The sequence below is a fragment of the Palaemon carinicauda genome, chromosome 40, assembly GCF_036898095.1.
Source record: "Palaemon carinicauda isolate YSFRI2023 chromosome 40, ASM3689809v2, whole genome shotgun sequence".
NCBI lineage: Eukaryota > Metazoa > Arthropoda > Malacostraca > Decapoda > Palaemonidae > Palaemon > Palaemon carinicauda.
In genome coordinates, this window is record NC_090764.1 from 30,317,135 (window position 1) to 30,339,634 (window position 22,500).

The 22,500-nt window shown below is 32.5% G+C and overlaps 1 long non-coding RNA gene across 1 annotated transcript in view; it reads left to right on the top strand.

Annotated features, from left to right (window-relative positions):
* Window positions 1-22,500, top strand: part of LOC137631734 (uncharacterized) — a 567,201-nt gene that overhangs the window by 74,177 nt on the left and 470,524 nt on the right. The window contains exon 2 of the long non-coding RNA XR_011041941.1: window positions 19,975-20,157. This is a non-coding gene — a long non-coding RNA (uncharacterized lncRNA). The remainder of the gene's footprint in view (window positions 1-19,974; window positions 20,158-22,500) is intronic.

Genomic DNA, 22,500 nt, shown 5'->3' on the forward strand with positions numbered 1-22,500 from the left:
GTAAATGATCAAAACTTTTATAATATTGTTGGCCATCTCAGATACGTCTCTCTGGTGGTCTTTTTTGATCCTTACCTAAGGATGACATAAAACTAGAGGAAGCTTTTGATAGAATGGCAGGAAAAATTATGTTTTAGTGCTTGAAGAAGAGGAAAGTCCCAGAGAATTTTGTTTGAATGGTTGAGATGATGAACAAAAGAACAAGAATAAAAGTAATAACAGCTGTTAGTGAAAGAGAAACCTTTGAAGTTACTGTTGGATTACTCCGGGGGTCAGTATTAAGCCCGTTTTTTTTTTTACTGGTCTTGGATGTGTTAAGTGAAGAAATCAGAAATGAAGAGGAATAGCCATGAATGAAAGTAATACTCTGTTTTAAAACAGGTGGAACAATTCAGGTACTTGGGATCAGCTCTAAGTCAGGAAGGAGAATGTGAGGCTTAATTTGGGAATAGGTTAAAAGCAACCTAGGGGAAGGGTAGGGAGGTAGTGGGAATAGTATGTGATAAGAAAATTCCAATCAAGCTAGAAATCAAGATCTATAGCACAGTAATAAGAGCATTGTTAATGTATGGACAGGAAACGAGTGATCTGAGACGAGACGAAGCAAAGCGTGAGAGAAAAGGGATGTGAATATTGAAATGGCTTAAGGGAATATCACTGCTTGAAAGATTGAAAAATGATGAAATAAGAAGAATGGCTGGCGTAGTAAAGATTACAAAGATGACAAGAGAGTCACGACCGAAATGGTGGGGGACACATAATGAGAATGGATGGTGGGGGCCGTGAGGATCGCTTGGGAGGAACATGTTAGAGGGTAAGATCGAGAGGGAGGCCGAAAATTAGATATCAATATATAGTGAAGAATGATATGGAAAGAAAAGGTTTGGTGGAAGTGGATGGCTTCGGTAGAAGGCATTGAAGAGGGCACATCAGATAACCGAGCCCTTAATGTAGGGATAACGGTGGAAAAGAAGACCTGATTAGGATGACATTGATAAGGCCCCACTTTATTTCGAGTCAGTAGGTGTGCCTTACGTTACCAATATATCTTTCATTTTAAAAGATTTTTTCAGTATTGACTCTGGTACGAAGTATTGTAATATAGGAAGATGCTAGTTCATGTAATCTGTGACCGTAGCAAGAGTATTAGCTTGCGAATAAAGCTTTCTATAAGGTAGTTCTTATGACCATTGTTCGTAAGAAGCTGCATACTGTGGAATGTTTAGTGTGTTTTGGCCGATCTTGAGCTAGTGTGTAATGGCTCTCCTGGTTTGAGCAGAGATGATAAAGTGATTGCAAGCTTCAGGATACTCCCTGATGCAAGCAACCGGCCATATTAAAGAAATTCTATAAAAAAGTTGTTTTGTACTATTTTGAATTCTAGCTATTGACATACGGCAGTCGGTGAGAACCTGTAATACTACTACACTCTAATGTGAAGTAGAGGCTTGAGTTCCTCAACACAAGAAACCATCTCCTGCATTATATTGATTCCCAATACTGTAAACTCCCATTTCAATTCTTGATATAGGGAACAGATTATCCAAAGTAATTCGTTTCCAAAGATGTGCAGTTCAATGATGGTTTCGATTGCATCTATTATTTACCTTTACGGTAGAATATGCTGAATAATTATGGGCTTTCCTATTGCTAATATGCATCTCAGTATATTGATACAAGTTCAATGGTCAACACCAGACTTATAATTCATATCATTACTTACAAGCAGCTATTGTGCTAAGGTCCTGACTGGAGGAAGGCTGGTTTTATCTAAACTGCACACTATTGTTAGTCCAGCTCTGAAATTATTGCCAAAATGCAAAGAAATCTTTCTTGAAAATAAATAAAACTGACCAAATATATAAAAATTTCTTTATTCGCCTTAGTGTAAAATGTTACAGAAATAAATATCTGCAAAAAAAAAAAAGTTATTTTAATAGAAACTGCTTGTGGGAGAATGTCTGCCTTTTTACAGTATACATAAAAATGGAAAGAAAGAACTTGACTTCTTTATTATGTTGTAATCGAAGATTCTGTTCTCAGAAATGCAATATAAATCCGAAAAAGCATAACGAGACTTCATGGTCCGTTATAACAGGAAACTCGAAAGATAAAAAGAACTGCACTAATGCCAATTAAGCTGTCAAGATCAGATGATGTACAGGAAAAGAAATTAGTTCATTTCCAAAACGTAGCAATAAAAGTATATTTGCTGCTGGTTGACGTAAATTGAATTCTTTGTATTTTATTAACCGTATATGTTGTCGAGGTGATAATTTTTGCTCAGATTAACCTCGGGGGAAATTTAACTAAAGTCTCTCGTTGACTAAATATCTTACATTTAGTTCATCAACAGTTGTCTGCATAATAAGCGGGGAATCGTTTATTGTTATCTATATGTTTATTATATGAATAATGATTTTTTTTTTTTAATTTTACTCGTCTTGGCACTATTTATTGAGTCTTAGTAATGGGAGTTAGGGTGATAGTTGCATATATTGATTTGTTAGTGTATAAAAGAAATGTCTGATATTGCTTCGGTTTTCACTTATAACGACTTATTGTGTTATTCTTATCTCCACTTTTTCCATCTTTTACAATAACTTTTAATTCTGTCAAAGTTTTATAAATGTTCCCTGCAGTGGTTTAATTACTGAGGATATGTAGTAACCTTGATGTCAAACTAGTACAGTGTATCACCTTGATACAGCCATAAGCTTGGCCGAGTTTGTTTACTACATTCTACAGTAACTTAACAGTTTTTCTAGTATCGTGTGTACTTTCTTATTTCTGAATCTGAAGAGCACTTCTCTCGTATCTTGAGATACCCTATACACCAGTATCTTCGATTGAATTGAATCCCGTATGCTTAAATCACACGGGATTTTCCACCACCGGTTCTCTTTTGGCATCGAAGCTGTTGTGTCTATCGTCTGTTGATAGGCCTCTAAGAGATAACACGAAAATCAACCCGGTTACGGAAATGATAAAGATATCTTAACTTTCATTTCCATTCCGTTAATCATTTAACATTTTATTTAAGTATTTAAACAACAGGGGTTTCATCACTCAAAAAGTTCATTAATTCAAATCGCTGATGCATCACCATAGTTTTGATTTGGCAATTGTGTCTGCCAAAGAATTTTCACGCGCGCGCGCACACACTCACTCACACACAGACACACACACACATATATATATTATTATTGTTATTATTATTATTATTATTATTATTATTATTATTATTATTATTACTACTACTAGCTAAGCTACAACCGTAGTTGGAAAAGCAAGATGCTATAAGCTCGAGGGCTCCAACTGGGAAAAATAGCTCAGTGAGGAAAGGAAATAAGTGAAATAAATAAACAATAAAAAAAGTAATGAAAAATTAAAATATATATATATATATATATATATATGTATAAATATATATTATATATATATATATATATATATATATATATATATATATATATATATATATATATATATATATATGTTTATGAATGTATGTATGTATAATAATTAAATATGTAAATATGTTCCTTTTCAACATTTTACATTTGCCCTGAGAAAATTAAGGCAACAGCACTACTATATTTAGGCTTTCATGTGGAAAGAATGAGACACAGAAAATTGGTGAAAAAAGTGCATAGTTTAGAATATTATTATTATTATTATTATTATTATTATTATTATTATTATTATTATTATTAGCCAAGCTCCAAAAGTGAAAAATAGCTCAGTGAGGAAAGGAAATAAGAAAATAAATAAACGATGAGAAAAAATTAACGATAAATTATTCTAAAAACACTTAAAACATCAAAACAGAGATGCCATATATAAACTATAAAAAGACTTATGTCAGCATGTTCAACATAGAAAAAATTGCTGCAAGTTTGAACTTTTGAAGTTCTACTGATTCAACTACCTGATTAGGAAGATCATTCCACAACTTGGTCTCAGCTGGAATAAAACTTATAGAATACTGTGATTGAGAAAGCCTGACTACTAGAATTAACTGCCTGCCTAATATTACGAACGGGATAGAACTGTCCAGGAAGATGTGAATGTACCGGATGGTCAGAATTATGATAAGTCTTATGCAACATGCACAATGAAATAATTGAACGACGATGCCAAAGATTATTATCTAGCTCAGGAATAAGAAATTTAATAGACCGTAAATTTCTGTCCAACAAATTAAGATGAGAATCAACGACTGAAGACCAGATAGGAAAACAATACTCGAAACAAGGTAAAATGAAAGAATTAAAACATTTCTTCATAATAGATTGATTACAGAAAATCTAGGACTCTCTCAATAAGCATTTTTTTTTTTTTTTTTTTTTTTTTTTTTTTTTTTTTTTTTTTGGCATTTGAAGAAGACATAAACCTAATGCGTTTCTTTTTCAAAAGTAAATTTACTGTCGAGAATCACACCTAAAATTTTAAAAGTCATACAAAGTTAAAGAAACATTATCAATGCTGAGATCCGGATGTTGAGGAGCCACTGTCCTTGACCTACTTACAATCATACTTTGAGTTTTGTTAGGATTCAACTTCGTACCCCATAATTTGCACCATGCACTAATTTTAGCTAGCTCTCTTTTAAGGGATTCGGTAACCCCAGATCTACATTCAGGAGATGGAATTGATGCAAAGAGAGTAGCATCATCTGCATAAGCAACAAGCTTGTTTTCTAGGCCAAACCACATGTCATGTGTATACAGTATGGACAGTAATGGGCCATGAACACTACCCTATGGAACAACAGATATCACATTCCTTTACTCACATGGTGCCCATCAACAATAACTTTGCGATTTATTTCTTAAAAATTCAATAGTAATGCTCAGAAACGTCCCAACCACTTTCAACTGTTTGAGTTTGAAAACAAGGCAGTTGTAATATTAAGGCCAATCATACGAACTTCCTATCCACAATCAAGGGCTTTTGGTACAGCATTGGAGATTGTAAGAAAACCTTTGCGAAAACCAAATTGCAAACTAGGGAATAGATGATTACCTTCAGCAAACTTACTAAGACGTTTTGCCAGAACACGTTCATAAACTTTAGATAATATGGGAGTTATAGAAATTGAGCTATAATCAGTTGGACTTGAGCTACCACAAACACATTTACATGGTGAAGTAACCTTACCAATTCTCCAACAAGTGTTAAAAGCTCTTATTCTTGGTAACTTGCGCAAAATAACAGATAACTTTGCAGCTAAGAAATCTGCAGTTTTTATAAAAAACAAAGGAAAAATATCATTTGGGTCTACACCTCCATAAGTATCAAGGTCCATCAAGAGAGCTTTAATTTCACGAGATATAAAAGCTAAACTAGTTAGTTTAGCCTCAGGAAAACACGAATGAGGAAGTTCAAGTTTTTCATTACTCTGTTTACTGTCAAACATATCAGCTAAATGGGTTGCCTTTTCCTTTGGACAGTGAGTGAGTGACTGAGCCATCTACTTTAAGTAAAGGAGGTACTGTTGTATCTACACCAAAGAGCGCAGATTTAAGGGTAGTCCACCACTTATGTTCCTGGGTTGTACCAGAAAGGTTTTTTTATGATTAAATTGTATTCCTTTTCAGTTGAAGCATAAACTCTCTGAGCAAAAGCTCTAAGCTGAGTATAGTTGTTCCAGGTCAGATCTGATCTGTTCCCCTTCCAAAGATGATAGGCCTCCTGCTTCTCCAAATAAGCGTGTCTACAATCATCATTGAACCACGGTTTGTCCTTCACTCGGTACCTTAGTACACGAGAAGGGATACGCCTATCAATTATGTTGATTATATTCTCATTCAAAATGACAACAGGATCAACACTACTATACAATTATGACCAATTCAAGCCCAAAAGATCATGCAAAATTCCATTCCAGTCTGCTTGAGATTTCATATGAATTTTACATGATACATCAGGGACAGGCTGAAATCAAGGCATGATCAGATGTCCCAACTGGAGAACCAACCTTACTTGTTATAACACCGGGGGAGTCAGTATGTACGAGGTCCAAGCAGTTACCAGACCTGTAAGTAGCTTCACTTATGATTCGCTCATGGTATGAGGAGAAAAAGAGTAGATATGGTAGGATGGATTTGATGAAAGACTTAACGGTGGGGAATGTCTTTGATACGTATATATATATATATATATATATATATATATATATATATATATATATATATATATATATATATATATATATATATATATATACTGTATATATATATATATATATACTGTATATATATATATATGTGTGTGTGTGTGTGTGTGTGTGTGTGTGTGTGTGTGCGCGTGTGCATATATGCACAAACCGAAAACGTAAAATTAAAGGGATTGGAAGTAAAGAACTCTTATTTGTAGACATACATGTACACACACACACACACAAACCGAAAACATGAAATTAAAGGGATTGAAAGTAAAGAACTCTTATTTGTAGACATACATGCACACACACACACACACACACACACACACACACATATATATATATATATATATATATATATATATATATATATATATATATATATATATATACACACGTGTAAATGTTTCCAAGTGGACAAGTAAGAGATGGTGCTTTAATTTCCGGTGCCTTAAATTTGACGTCCTCGTTTTAATATAACTTGCGACATTACATTATTAACAAGACGTCAGTTATCCTGTGGCAGATATTCAAAATTCCCTGAAAGTGGATAATGAAAGCTGCATCCCTAGAGCTTTGGTAACCTGTTCTGTGTTGTTCAGGCAATTAGAGAAATTGACTAGCTTTGGTGCGGTGTTGGCTCAAATCAAATTTAAACACCCGGGAGAAATTATCTTTATTCAGATTTTGTGGAAACCTCATATTTGTTATCAGGATTCTGTTGAAAACCAATAGTCATCCTTTGATAAGGCTGAAATTAGCCTAAAGTAAGTGCCTTTCAGAAAATTAATTTCTTTGTAGAATGGAAGAGCGTTTTCCTCTTCAGATTAGCTTTGGCAAAATCAGTCGAACGTCCTTTTAAGATTTCGACACTTCAGGACCCATTCTGGTGATTGGACCTTTTCTCAAGGAAATCAAAGAGATAATTCCACCCCTCTAAATGTTAATTGCTACTGAAGTAGCCATATTGAATTTTTTTCCCCATAGTAATGATATCAATAAATACATATTGAAATTATCCGATTATTTATGTGGTATATTGTTAATTCACAGTACGGTCTAAATTTCATGGACCAAATTCACGGCACATTGAAGTAACGTGTTCCCAAGAATAAAATGCTTTTGCGTTTGTGCATTTTTATGAAATATAGCTCCCTATTTTACATTTAACGTTCACCTGTAAATATTATGATCGTGCTCTTTATTTGCAAATTCAGACTTAAGCATTGTTTTCTGCACTTAACCAATTACAGGTACTTTTTTGTTGAATTTGACGCTTATTTATGATTTCATAATAGCTAAGTTAATGGTGTTTTTTGTTGTTCAAGGTTTGACTGCTACACATCAATTTTTATCTAACGGAAATTCATTCCACCTTTTCTTGAATAAAATACCAAATCATCATGGTCACTTCCAAAACTTCTACCTTAATAGCTGTTTTCTAGATGAACCCATGCGGATGGACATCGAAGCTGAACAACCTTATTCAAAGTCCGCATGTAGCTTGTATCTTGCACATAAATCCCTTCCTTTCCAGTACCTTTTCCGATGCAAATATTTAGCTCTTTTCTTTCTTCCTGGCATATCCTAATTGTACAAATTCTTCCTATACCTGTTATCCTCCATTCTTTTTGTATGATCAAACCATCTCCAAACACCCTTGATAACATTTTATATATATATATATATATATATATATATATATATATATATATATATATATATATATATATATATATATATATATATATAGATAGATAGATAGATAGATAGATAGATAGATAGATAGATAGATAGATAGATAGATAGATATAGATGTAGATATAGATATCCTATTTAATTCCTAAGTACATCACAAACACTTCACAGACTCTATAGATCTTGTCAGCCTTTTGTTTCCAACTTCTACACTATACTTCCATAAAGGAAATTTTAGTACACTACGTTTACTTGCAGTTCTGCATTCATTTTTCTTTGACTTTCCTAAATCTTTTCCTAATCTTTTAACACACCTTACTAGGATTGTTGCGTCACCCAATCTATGATTCAACAAATTCTCAATATCTAAAGTCTTCAAATATCTACTCTTTCTACCATTATTAAAAACTGATATTAGATTTTGTTTTTATTTACCCTCAAAACATTACTGTTTTTCAAATATTCTTTCAACTATCTCCTCTTGGAAATTATTTTAGTAGGTTTTACTAGTATTGTTAGTCTCCCTTCTCTCTCCAAATTCAGGGCTCTTTTCCCTGCAAAATTTATCATTAAACTTTCAGTTCGCAATGCATTGTCATATCCTGTAATTTTCTTCTGTATGTGATTCCTCCTCTTTGTTGATATCCCTTAGAGGCATAACATACTTTTAAGGATTTAAAGGTCGGTCATGAATGGCAGAGGCAAGGAACACTGACATTGCTCTAGCAATCAGGACAATGTCTTAGAGATTGACTATATATTCACATATGGTCAACGCCCAAGCCCCCTCTCCACCAAAACTAAGACCAGGGAAGGCCAGGCAATGGCTGCTGATGACTGAGCAGGTAGACCAATAGGCTCCCCCAACCCCTCATCTTTAGCTCATAAGGATGATGAGATTACAGGCACTAAAGGAACTAACGTGTTTGAGCCGGATCTGAACCCCAGACTGTCGATCACTAGGCAGGGACGTTACTAATTAGGCCACAATAACCCTTGTCCAAGACCAACTTTTACACTAAACCTGTCTATCCTGTCTTGCAATATAACTATCAAAATAGTGCTCTACCATACATTGTCATCATCCTCCACATCGCTTCCCGTGAATTTCATCATGCGTCATCTCTGAACTACTAAGTATTATACCGAGTTTTCCTTTCATTATCAATCTTTCCACATAACCGTTTCATAACAAGCAATTTATGTAAATATTATCTTTCTTCTTTAGGACAACACTTTTCATTCCTTATCACTTCTCTCTCCTTGATTATTTTCTCAATGAAAATCCTACCACATACCATACCTAGTATAAAAAGGAATTTGATTCCCATAAATGTCATCTTCACCTCTACAGGTTGGAACATCCATTCTACTCAGCTATTTTTTAGTAACTTTTCCTCATCTGGGCGTGCCTTATGTACTCTTGCTACCATTATTTACGCTATGTCCCTTGTACCTATACATGGCATATTCCCATGATTTAATCTCATAAATTCCCTTTATCTAGTCTCAAATTACATTACCCCTCTCAATCTTGATTTAATGTGCCCTCTGCTCTATGACTTCGCCAAATTTTTTTTGATAACCATGCGGTGCGATTATAGCCAAGATTTCATCTCTGAGGTGTAGGGCAGATCAAATATAGCAGAGTCAAGTTAATGTTATATATGGAAGTATGCTCTAATAGTTGATCATACTTTTTAATCAAGTTGAACTCTCTTAGTCACCCACCTTGTAGATTTAGAAAGACTTACAGTTGCAAGTTACTAAAGGTAGTGGTAATCTTGGAGGTAACTCAGTAAATTTGAAGGCACTATCTCATGCGAGTGAAAGCTGTCATCCTTTCATATTTTTTTTTCTCTGTACTTTAAACAGGCAGAATGACTGCCACAATTCAAGAAACTCCTTACCCGGTGTCAAACTTTGCTACCGAAAGAAGCAGATGACCTTACAAATTTTGTAACTTGATTGACTGCAGCCTAAAGGTCATTCACGTGATGGATGAGTCACTTGTAATCTTACAATAACGTGGTTTGATATACTAGATGCACAATTTAAGTCATCGGAAAAATTACCTTCATTATTTGAGTCAATAATTTTTTTTTTTTTTTTCTTTTTTTTAGTAAGTCCTTCATTTGGAATTTATCTCATTTTTACATCCGAAACAAGAAAAAAGATAGAGCAAGAAGCCATGATAACCTTTTACGAAAATTCTGACCGAGTACCTGATTTATTTCCTTAACGTTTCAAAAGAATGAAATATGGAATCATGTATCGTGAAAATATGAATCACCCTAGCTATCCCAAAGGCTTTTGGGTATATACCTGTTGATTTCCAAACTCATTACGAGCAGTATTGAGTATTCCAGGTAGCAATATCATTACGACATTACGCCTCTAAAAAGGCAATCATTAGGGCTCTTAAAGCGATTGTTTCCCTTGAACACACCGTTTCCAAAAAAAAGTCTCATTGCGGACAATGAGAGGTGAAACAATACAATTATTAGAAGCATTAATGGTTTCGTTTCCAATTCCTGATCGTCTGCATTAGCCAATAAAAGCTGTTAGAATACTTGTATGCACAGATGGAAGAATGGTTGGATCTTGAAGTTATTGAATTCATAGGCTATAATTGTTTACGCTGACCAATTAATGGATGTTATCGAATTGTTTGCCATTGGTAGGTGGTGTGAAAATATAATGCACTTTCGTTCATGTGAGTGAGTGTAAGCATTAATATTTAATTAGTGTACATTATGCATAACTATGGACGTTCTCTCATACAACAGTACACACACACACACACACATATATATATATATATATATATATATATATATATATATATATATATATATATATATATATATATATATATATATATGTGTGTGTGTGTGTGTGTGTATGTGTGTGTGTATGTATGTATATCTATATCTGTGTGTGCTTGTGTTTATGATTACGCAGGTGTCTTTGAGAGTGTGTTTGTGTATATGTATCTATCAATCAATCTACAGTATATATATATATATATATATATATATATATATATATATATATATATATATATATATATGTGTGTGTGTGTGTGTGTGTGTGTGTGTGTGTGTGTGTACACATATACATATGTGAAAGAGAAAACTTTGCCATTCATTTTCAATTTTTTGGTTAGAAAGAAATACAATCCTGATTAAAGCGTCGTGAACAGTTGAACTTCATCTATAGCTTTCGTGTACTTTTTCAGGAAAATAAATCTTTTTACCGGTGTAACTCGTGATTCGTCAATATCAAAGCGATTTTTTTTTCGATATTAGCACTGATACAGTCTTAAATTCCACTGTTAGATATATACTCGTGTTATTAGACTCTCTCTCTCTCTCTCTCTCTCTCTCTCTCTCTCTCTCTCTCTCTCTCTCTCTCTCTCTCGGTTAGTTTAGAATATATTTAGTATTATTACCACACTACATGGTTCATATCTTGCGGAATTTATGCGGTCACTCGTTTCTCCTGCACTGTTAAAAAATTGTAATTTTAATTGGAAATTATCCGTAAAAATATACTGTTCTTAGCCGTATTTTACTAAAATACTTTATCTTTTACGGGTTGGTGACCGTAATATCATCCCTTTACGTCAATATATACGTTTTTAAAACGGTAAAAATCCTGGAATAAATGTTGCCAGACATTTACCGTTTTTTTTTTTTTAATGCAAATTTTTTAACGGTGGAACTATTATTTTTATTTGTATATTATTGTAAGTCTCTAAAATGTGTGTTTTTATGTACGTTTGTCTGTGTTCATGCGATTGGTATGAGAATGCATGGCCGTTTGTATATTTGTAAATATGTATTACAAATATATTTTTATTAATCAAGATTGAAATCCTAACATTTGAAGTTCAGTAATTCAACGATATTTCCGTTGATACATTCCTTTATAGAATGAGCACATAAACAGGTGATTGAGTATTTGGTCATCATCTTGTGATTGACGGTACATTACAAATTAATAGAATGGCCTGGCAATATTATTATTATTATTATTATTATTATTATTATTATTATTATTATTATTATTATTATTATTATTATCATTTGCCAAGCTACAACCCTAGTTGGAAAAGCAGGATGCTATAAGCCCAGGGGCTCCAACAGGGAAACTAGCCCAATGAGGAAAGGAAACAAGGAAAAACATAATATTTTAAGAACAGTAACAACATTAAAATAAATATTTCCTATGTAAACTATAAAAACTTTGACAAAACAAAAGGGAGAGGAATTAGATAGAATAGTGTGCCTGAGTGTACCCTCAAGCAAGAGAACTCTAACCCAAGACAGTGGAAGACCACGGTACAGAGGCTATGGCACTACCCAAGAATAGAGAACAATGGTTTGATTTTGGAGTGTCCTCCTAGAAGAGTTGCTTACCATAGCTAAAGAGTCTCTTCTACCCTTACCAAGAGGAAAGCAGCCACTGGACAATTACAGTGCAGTAGTTAACCCCTTTTCTTCAGCAGCAAGATATTGTAAGATATTATTGCTAAGTATATTCCAATTAACTAACACACGTTTGTATTTTATTGTTTTTCCCTCCTTATAGAGGGTATGGCCTGCTGATTATATAGTTTAAACGTTTTTTATGACGTTCACAGGATTTTGTCTTTGGGGACTGATAAATGAGCACCATATGAAAAGTATAATAATGTATTGAATTTGTCTTGGGTAGTGGTAAAACAAAGAGTTAGTTCTCATGTAAACAAGTCTCAAAAGAAGCAGTAGACCATTGTATCCTACAAAGAGCTTTTTCAACAAGTTTTTACTGATGACAAATAGATGGAGTAAAAATGGCTAAGCTTTAACGTCCGTTTCTTAGTGATAACTTTCCTTCTTTCATTTATTTTGTCAATTGGTGATGGAAATGGATTAACAATTTCCCTCCATCTGTTTAATACTAAACAGGAAACTAATGAAAATTAATGTTTTGTTAATGTTTTATTTTGTTATTTTTCAATGCCATATTTTCATTAGATCTTTGTGAACTTCAGGAGGAACGTACCCCAAAGTCTCTCATCATTTGAAACATAAGTTTATTACATTGGTCCAGGAATATCTCCTTATATGTGATAATTGGACACACAATTTTAAATTATTTTCACTTCAATATCAAAATTTCTGTCCTGTATACAAACATCTTTCAGAGCGATGAGATTTTTTTTTTTAAATGCCGTATGGCATCCATCTTTCTAAGCTTTGCATTACAAAATATGTTACGAAAACGATAAAATTGAAGGGGATGTTGATATAGTCAGTAAATAACGGTTATCCTTTTACTGAACATCAGAGAAATGGCTAAAATTGTAATAAGTGACGTAAATGACTAAACCCAGTTTTCTACAAGATTTTCACGCTAAAGAATTGCAGTAATTTTATCCCTGGAATTCTTTTTCTTTACGTTTGCTAATGAAATTTGAGTACCATCGCTGTAAAGAAATTAGAACTTCCAGTCTCTCAAGGATTCTGTTATTATACTATTTTCATGACAACCTGCTTTTATATCATAAGTTTTGAATTATTGTTGAAACATAGGGCCCATTCAGTGACAAAGAGTTTACTATTTGTTAAGTTTTGCCAAGTTATTATTATTGTATTAACAGTACCTAATGACCCATCAAAAATTATGTATTTAACTACGTGGATTTCTTTTTTCAAAATGATTAAATTTTGCTGTAGGTAATGGCATTGATTAATTGGTATCAGTGCTATCTAACCAGGAAAACAAGCTTGTTGTATATGCAGATGATGCTACCCTCTTTGTATAAATTCCATCTCTTGAATATAGACATGTGGTAGCTGAATCCCCCAAAAGAGATACAGCTAAATGTAATATATGTACATCTTGCAAATTATGAAGGATGAAATTAAATTCTAACTCAACTCAAAATATGTATGAAAGTACAAGGGCAGTGGCTCTTTAACATTGAGATCTTTGCACTGACAGTGTGTCTCTTTAACTATATACAACTTTTTTACAATTTTAAAAGTAATTCTTAGAATTTCGTCCTCACTATTGAAAAATTCTCTTTAGATTTTTGATGATCAATATATCCTAAGCAAATCTTTTTATTCTTTCATTTCATATTTTGAGTATTGTTCTCCTGTCTGTTGACTTTCATCTTGATATGTTGGACAAAGACTTACGGTCTATTAAATTCCTTATCTCAGATCTGGATATTGGTCTGTGGCAATCGATCAATTAGTTGATTTTTTTTTTTTTTTTTTATTATTATTTATTTATTTTTTTTTTTTGTAAAGGTTGCATACGATTCTTCATATTTCTTACCTTTCTTTGCATCCCAATCTTCCGAGACTATACCATCCTGTACGAGTTCATTGTATGCAGTTGATTCTAACAATGCTGCACCGTATTCTAGAAGCTTTTATTCCAATTCGGACTAGAATGTGGGATTATCCTCTTAGCCTGGTAGTTGAAAGGATGGAACTTCAGTTCATTCTTGTTCATTTTCTGTTAAAAATGTTGACATTCCCGTTTCATCCTCATTATCTCTTCCTATGCCTATTGACGCAAAGGGCCTCGGTTAGATTTCGCCAGTCGTCTCTATCTTGAGTTTTTAAATCAATACGTCTCCTCTCCTCATGTCCTACTTCGTGCTTCTAAGACCTCAGCCATGTAAGCCTGGGACTTCCAACTCTTGGAATGCCTTGTGAAGCCTAGTTGAAAGTTTGAACTAACCTCTTGGGGAGTGCGAAGAGCATGCCCGCTTCATAGTTTTTCTATCATTGATGGATTTTAATGTGTTTTTTTTTTTTTTTTTTTTTTTTTTTTTTTTTTAACAAATTATTATTTTTTCATTGATAGTTTATTAATCGTTTCTCTATTTCCATTCCGCATAGGCTGCTTTCCGTTTATTAAGCGTTTCTCTATTTCCATTCCGCATAGGCTGCTTTCCCTGATGGAGTCTCTGGGCTTGTAGTATACTGCATTTCCAACCTAAGGTTGTAACTTGGCTAGCAAGAGCAATAGTAATAACAATGATACTAATGCCTACTAAAAAAAAAAAGCGTAATTTGATAGGTTATACAGGTTATAAGCTGTTTATAGCTTGTAGATGAATTCAGCAAAACATTTCCTTAGAGAACATTCTCAATAATTCTTCGTATTTTATTCTTCCCTACTAATTTGTCATTTACTATGGCAATGCATGTTGTTTTCCTTGATTTGAAATTACCTCGCCAATAAAACCTTGCCAGATTTCACGGATTTAAAGATGCAGTGAATTAAACAAGCTCGTCTCTGCAAAGTTGACGACTCGAATAAAAAGAAAATAAAGAAAATCAGGAAAACTCACTTGCCTTTGAGAATTCTGGATTAAAGAAGTTGAGAAATTATTCTGAAAAAGTAGATGAAAATAACTGGATGTTGGTTAGATCACTATGGACACACACACACACAAAGGTTAATGAGTGTGAGCTTATTATATTACTTATCTATTCATGCAAAAAAGACACATTTTCAAAAATAATTATAACTTTGGTTTAGACACATAAATAAGAATAAGATTATATTAGGTTACTTATTTATAACTCTTTCCATAAATCTTTTAATGTACATCAAGAATGAAATACACGTATGTCTCGAAATTTCTTCGTTCATCTGTTTTCAGCTGGTAGAGGCTATTTGTAATACTGCCCCACCCTTCTCTCCTTACACCATTGGCTGATACACCTAGTACGTTATCTCAGCCTCTCTTTTCATTTTAGAGGAAACATATCAACTTTTTGTATGACTTTCCGGCTTTGAAGACTATCTGTTATATTTGTTTTATCTTCTCAGATTCGATATAAATGTCTAGTTGTCAGCCCGCCACTCATCTTTGAGAGACACATCCTGATCAGTGACGAAAAACTCAAGAAATGTGTAACTGTTTAGTTTAATGAATAAACTTATCCAGTATTTTCTCGGGAGTTTATACGAAAACAGATTTCTTTCCTATAGACTGTGATATTTTATATTTTTTCAAGGTTTATTAAAGTTCCTATATGTCAATTCATTAATTTATTTACTTATATGTTAATTTATCACATGTTCGTCTTATTTATTATAAAGTGGGATTAAAATTATCTGGAATAAAAGCATAACACATAAGAATCTTCCCGTACTTTATTTTATTTTATTGACCAATATTTTTTAAAACCTAGAAAGCCTTGTAACCGTGCCTCTTCCTCCTTGAACTGAATTCCCCTCCACTTTTACTGCTAGCAAAGGATGGAAACGACAAAATCTTTAGTGTTCCCTCATAGTTTTCCTTCACTTTCTTCTTCCTTTAGTTCTTTTATATTAAGATTTTTCTCTGCCTCGTATTGCTATCCACATGGTTGCTAAGTTATCTGATTTACCTGATGTTTAGTGGAGATCCCAGTGAAGTGGGCATATTGTTCGTGATGCATTACTATTGTTTCTACCTGTCTGCTTGGTAAAGATGATATATGTATATATATATATATATATATATATATATATATATATATATATATATATATATATATATATATATATATATATGTGTGTGTGTGTGTGTGTGTCTGTGTGTGTCTGTGTGTGTGTATAGACACACAAAGAAACAACAACAACAACAAATGTTGCCATTTCCAGTCAACTGCAGGACAATGGCCTTAGACTTGGTCATTCATATCCGGGGTTTGGCCAATTTTTACAACTGGGCTGCCCACTGCAGATTAGTGATGGTCTGATTAGTTACAGCAAACCAACCTAGTGTTGGTGTTCCCAACTAGTACAGGTTTGCTTATCATGATGATATACAAACCTATTCACTACGCCAATGTATCGCCGTTATATATATAAATATATATATATATATATATATATATGTGTGTGTGTGTGTGTGTGTGTGTGTGTGTGTGTGTCTGTGTGTGTCGTGTCTGTGTGTGTGTATAGACACACAAAGAAACAACAACAACAACAAATGTTGCCATTTCCAGTCAACTGCAGGACAATGGCCTTAGACTTGGTCATTCATATCCGGGGTTTGGCCAATTTTTACAACTGGGCTGCCCACTGCAGATTAGTGATGGTCTGATTAGTTACAGCAAACCAACCTAGTGTTGGTGTTCCCAACTAGTACAGGTTTGCTTATCATGATATACAAACCTATTCACTACGTCAATGTATCGCCGTTATATATATAAATATATATATATATATATATATATATATATATATATATATATGTCCCAAGCCTTGTATATGAAATATGTAGAAGTATATGTGTTTTATACAGAGGGATCAATTGGCTTTTTAAGAGTAATATGACTGTCATAAATTGTTGTGAGAGATCACTGAACTCTATTATAGGCGAGTCTTAAGTCTGAGAGGTGACACGTCGTAAGTCGCATGGTAAAAGTAGTTTTACAGCACAGTGAAGGTTTCTACTAATTCAGTAATTTCAGCATACTGACAGAGCAACATTGCATTACTTGCTCAGAAAAGTGGTATTACAACTAGAGCACTCCCAAGACCAATATGGTACTCGTCTGATGAGTATCTCGCTGTGCAAAGAGTATTCACGAACCTTTTGTAATAAAGTGAAGAAACCTATGTTCCGATGTCTCATTATCCGTCGACATGGGACATATATATGGATATATATATATATATATATATATATATATATATATATATATATATATATATATATATATATATATAGAAGAGTTTGTTTACTGTTTTTAAGTTTGACATAATCAATTTCGAAAATGAGTATTGTTTTTTTCTTAAACTTAAAGGCAATGTCTTTCCAGAAACTTCAAGAATTTTCAAGGATTTTTATCATGTATTTAGGTGGCAAAGAAAGAAACAATATGAGAAGAATAACTTAATGTTACTGCTTAAGTATTAAAAGGAAACCTTTGGTTTGTTTTCAGTTTTTTTATTGTAACTTTCCCAAGTGTTATACTGCTTCTAAAGAGTTTTGGGTTATGCAATTTACTTCTTTTCACTAAGCAATGAATCAAATTCAAGATAAATGGTTTCTGATTATTTGCAAGAAAAGTTAACCATATGTGGAAAATGCTAATAGTCCTCCATAGCAAGGAAAAACGGTAGTCAAAGTTCGGTAAAAAGTCAAGCTAGTTTTTCGTGTTCTCGAAAATAATATTAACAGAATCCTTTATTTTTCTAGATAAGAACAAAAAGTATATCACTGAAACTTTTATTTGCAGAAACGGAAAATAATTGTGAATGCTTAAAAGAAGTTACCTTCATAACTTTCCATGGTTGTCATGGCAACTCATAATTAAACCCCTTCTGTGGAAAGAGCAGATCACGGTTGCTGAAATGCTTTTGGCCAGCCTTTTTAAGAAAAGTCTTTGATGCCCGAGCTCGAATAGACCATGAATATATTCATTTCCTTCCATAATAATTCAGCAGATGATACACATTTTGTGCCTGATATGCTCTCTCTGTTACTTCAGGTATTCATGTTATTCAGGAATGAGACGTAATTCTCTGATTTTGCTTCTAGGACATTATTGCATTTTTCTTAGGGTCACAGTAATGCGTTCAGGTTTTTATGAATCTCACTAATCTAATTATATATATATATATATATATATATATATATATATATATATATATATATATATATATATATATATATATATATATATATATATATACAAATAAGCCATATAATTTTGATACATTGATGTCTGGATTTTCTTAACGACCTAGGGATCAGAGCCCCAGGCGAAATCACACAAAGACAATAGCTTCTGACCGGTCTGGAATCGAACCCTGGTCCAGGAAACTTGTATGAACAGTGACATATATATATATATATATATATATATATATATATATATATATATATATATATATATATATATATATATATATAATGGGAATGGCTCTTGTGTTAGACAAAGCTTTAAAACTGCTGTTGCTTTCCACGGCAAAGGAAACCTTTAGATCCTTGATCATAATCTCTCTCTCTCTCTCTCTCTCTCTCTCTCTCTCTCTCTCTCTCTCTCTCGATCGATCGATCGATCGATCGAAATATCCATGAATCATCTAACAATCGGTATATTTAAAAAAAATTCTATACTAGAAAGTCTAATTTCCCACATCGAAATTTTACTTTTTAAAAGCATCATTTACATATCTGTTAATTATATTTACAGACACACACACACACAAAATTTGATGACTTTCCATAGAAAAGACAAGAAAAAAATATGGTCTCTGAATTAAGAAACAATCCCCTATGCCGGAAACTAGAGATTACTTGCGTTAGACACAGACACACACACATACACATGTATATATGTATATGTATATATATATATATATATATATATATATATATATATATATATATAAATATATATATATATATATATATATATATATATATATATATTAGATATCACAATGGCACACGTGATTTTAGCATAAAAAAGTACCAAGGTAAATTAAAAGGTAGAAGGTAGTACCAATCGATTTCATGGGTTTATCCACGCATATATTCATGTATGAATAAACACTCTGAAGTGATCTACCTTTCATTTGAAGGGGGTATATATATATATATATATATATATATATATATATATATATATATATATATATATATATATATATATATGTATATATAGCTGTATATATACATATATATAAATAAATATGTATATATGTATATATATATTTATATATATGTATATATATATATATATATATATATCATATATATGTTTTATATATATATATATATATATATATATATATATATGCATATATATATATATATTATATATATATGTATATATATACATATATATATCTATATATATACATATATATATATATATATATATATATATATATATATATATATATATATATATATATATATATATATATATATATATATACACACATTATAAAGTAGCACATGTTTCATCCAGTAAAAATAATTTTTCATGCTCAGTTAGACAAATGTCTCTGGTGTATATGATTTTAATTCTTCGTTTATCCATTCTGCATTGTACCACGCTAAAAAAAATCCCTTTTCCCAGGTTTTTGAGATGTAGGCAAATGCTCTTTGTTCTCTTGAGCACAAAGCTGCCTGGCACTGTTCTTCTGTGAAAAGAGGAATCCAGATATCACCTACGCGCACCTGAGCGTCCACTCCAGGATTTACCTGCGCCCTTTCCTCTAATCAGTTACCATGGCAACGCATGACGCCATGCCCCTTTGCGGTAAGCTTAAAACCTTCATCTCTCAAATGCTTTCGCTGAAACATTTGATGAATCATTCAGTTTTAGAATCTGTCGTTTTGTTTTGTGAGTTTTATAACTTTTCTTCTAACCAGAATATTGTATACGTTAGACTGTGAAAATAAGCGTCCATTGTGTTCGATTAACTTTCAATTAGATGATGAATTTTCCATCATATCCTTTTGGTACTTATTGCTTATATAACAAAATGTATCCTCAAATTTGTGAATTTTATCTCTCTCTCTCTCTCTCTCTCTCTCTCTCTCTCTCTCTCTCTCTCTCTCTCTCTCTCTCTCTCTCTCTCTCTCTCTCTCTCTATATATATATATATATATATATATATATATATATATATATATATATATATACTCGAACGCCTATTAAGAGTTTAAAGAGATTTTACGAACACCTTTAAATACTTATGTTTTTGTAATTAATAGCTCAAGTACCGTAATTGGCATATTGTATTGTTAGCAATACAAATGTTTTTATTGTTGTAGATGTCAAGAAGTTTAGGAACTTTTCAAGATGTCGAGGTTTCCTTAAGATACGGTACTGAAGTAAATCTTTTAAAAATAAAGTTCCTGAAATTTTTAATAAGAAATATTTTCATTTAAAACATTTGAAATATGAAACTATGATATTCAAGTGCTTAAAATAGTATGAAATGCGTCACTCCTAAGGTACTGTTTCCTTTTTTTTTCTTCTTTTTTTGGGGGGAGGGGGGTAGACATAGTAGGCAGACATAATGGAGATCCATCATGGCTTGAATTAATGATAGCTTTTCTCGTCTGAGGATGAGCGAATTTAAAAGCCTTCGTCTTAATTTCCTTCTCGAAATGGCTCTTCTCTGACTTATTTACAGGGGCGAGTTCGGTTGTGACAAGTCATATATTAGAGTAATTACAGGGAAACGTTGCTAGTGTATTCTATATAATCTAGTGCCTATATTTTCGTCAAGTTCGTTGGCTCCTGAAGAGGTTTTGAAACATGTTTATGGAAAATCTTTCTATCATATCCTTCATCACTAGATCACGGAATTTTGGAAATTGATTTAGCATCGATATTTTGCTATTCATTAGGCCTTGATATTTTTGTTTCCTACATTTTGTTACTGAGATGGTATTTTCCTTTTGTAAGACTAGCGTTAAAGTCTATTCACCGTAATGAACCAATTGTTGACTTTTATTTGTACTACATTTCATAGGTAAAATTACAAAGATATAAGAATAATGATCTTTAGTTACTTGGCTTTGAAAGTTTGTACTAGTTAGCTTATATTAACAACCATCCCTTTTTTCATACACTATTAAATATTACTTCATTACTACATTGTGATTTCCTAGAACACGTATGCCTAAAAGCTTATTTGCGAATTTAGATGTAACTCAGTAACTAAATTTCATGAGAAATTGGTCAAGGTCTCAGATTAGCTGATGTCTGAAAATTTCATACCCAGCTACTTCTTTTTGTATTATGTACTCATTGATGTATTATATGATTAATTCCATTATAATGCCGTAATCCACTGCTATATTTTAAAGGTAAACTATTAAAGCAGTAAAGATTTTGGTAGTTTAAATGTTTCATTGGTGCTTAAATTTCATTGGAAACCTTTATATTTGGTCAAACTGAAAGTATACCTTTTGCTCTATTGTAACTTTATATATTAGTAACAAGCCATAGCAATTCTACTATAATTATGTTCATTTTTAAAGGTCAAAAGTCAAATTCAGTGCTCTTAGTCAGTTTAAGTTCTTTTGGCCATCCTACATAATTTTGACAACTTTGCATATATATGAATTATGTGGCATGCTTTTTGGAGGATCCATCGTTTTCTACAGTGAGTTCTTGTTTAATTATACATTTATTATTTGGTTAACGATATCACGTTTTTAGTTTCCGTTAGTTTTTATGTTCGTCACTTAATTTTTGTCCGTTGGTAAAGGTTAAATCAAAAGTGATGTAAGGATTTTTAAGAAAATTATTTGAATATTAATTACGTAACTGGGACGCCATTAATCAGTGGTGAAAGGCCAAAGCACCAGGCCGCAAAGTATTTCTCCGTTTTAAGTGGTATTTATTTCGTATTGATAAATCATACTGTAATCCCCGATAATCAAGTGCATCAAGTTTGCCCTTTAAAGACCAAGGTCACAGGTTTTTTGACATTTCAAGTATCTCACAATCATCTACGTAATTATATTATTAGCGTTATTGGTGTAGTTCTATCCCACGCTAGTGGGACCTAATATTTTCGATGGCAGACAATAACGATTTTTTGGTCTCTTGGATTTTTTAGAATTGAGTTTTGTTAATTGTTTC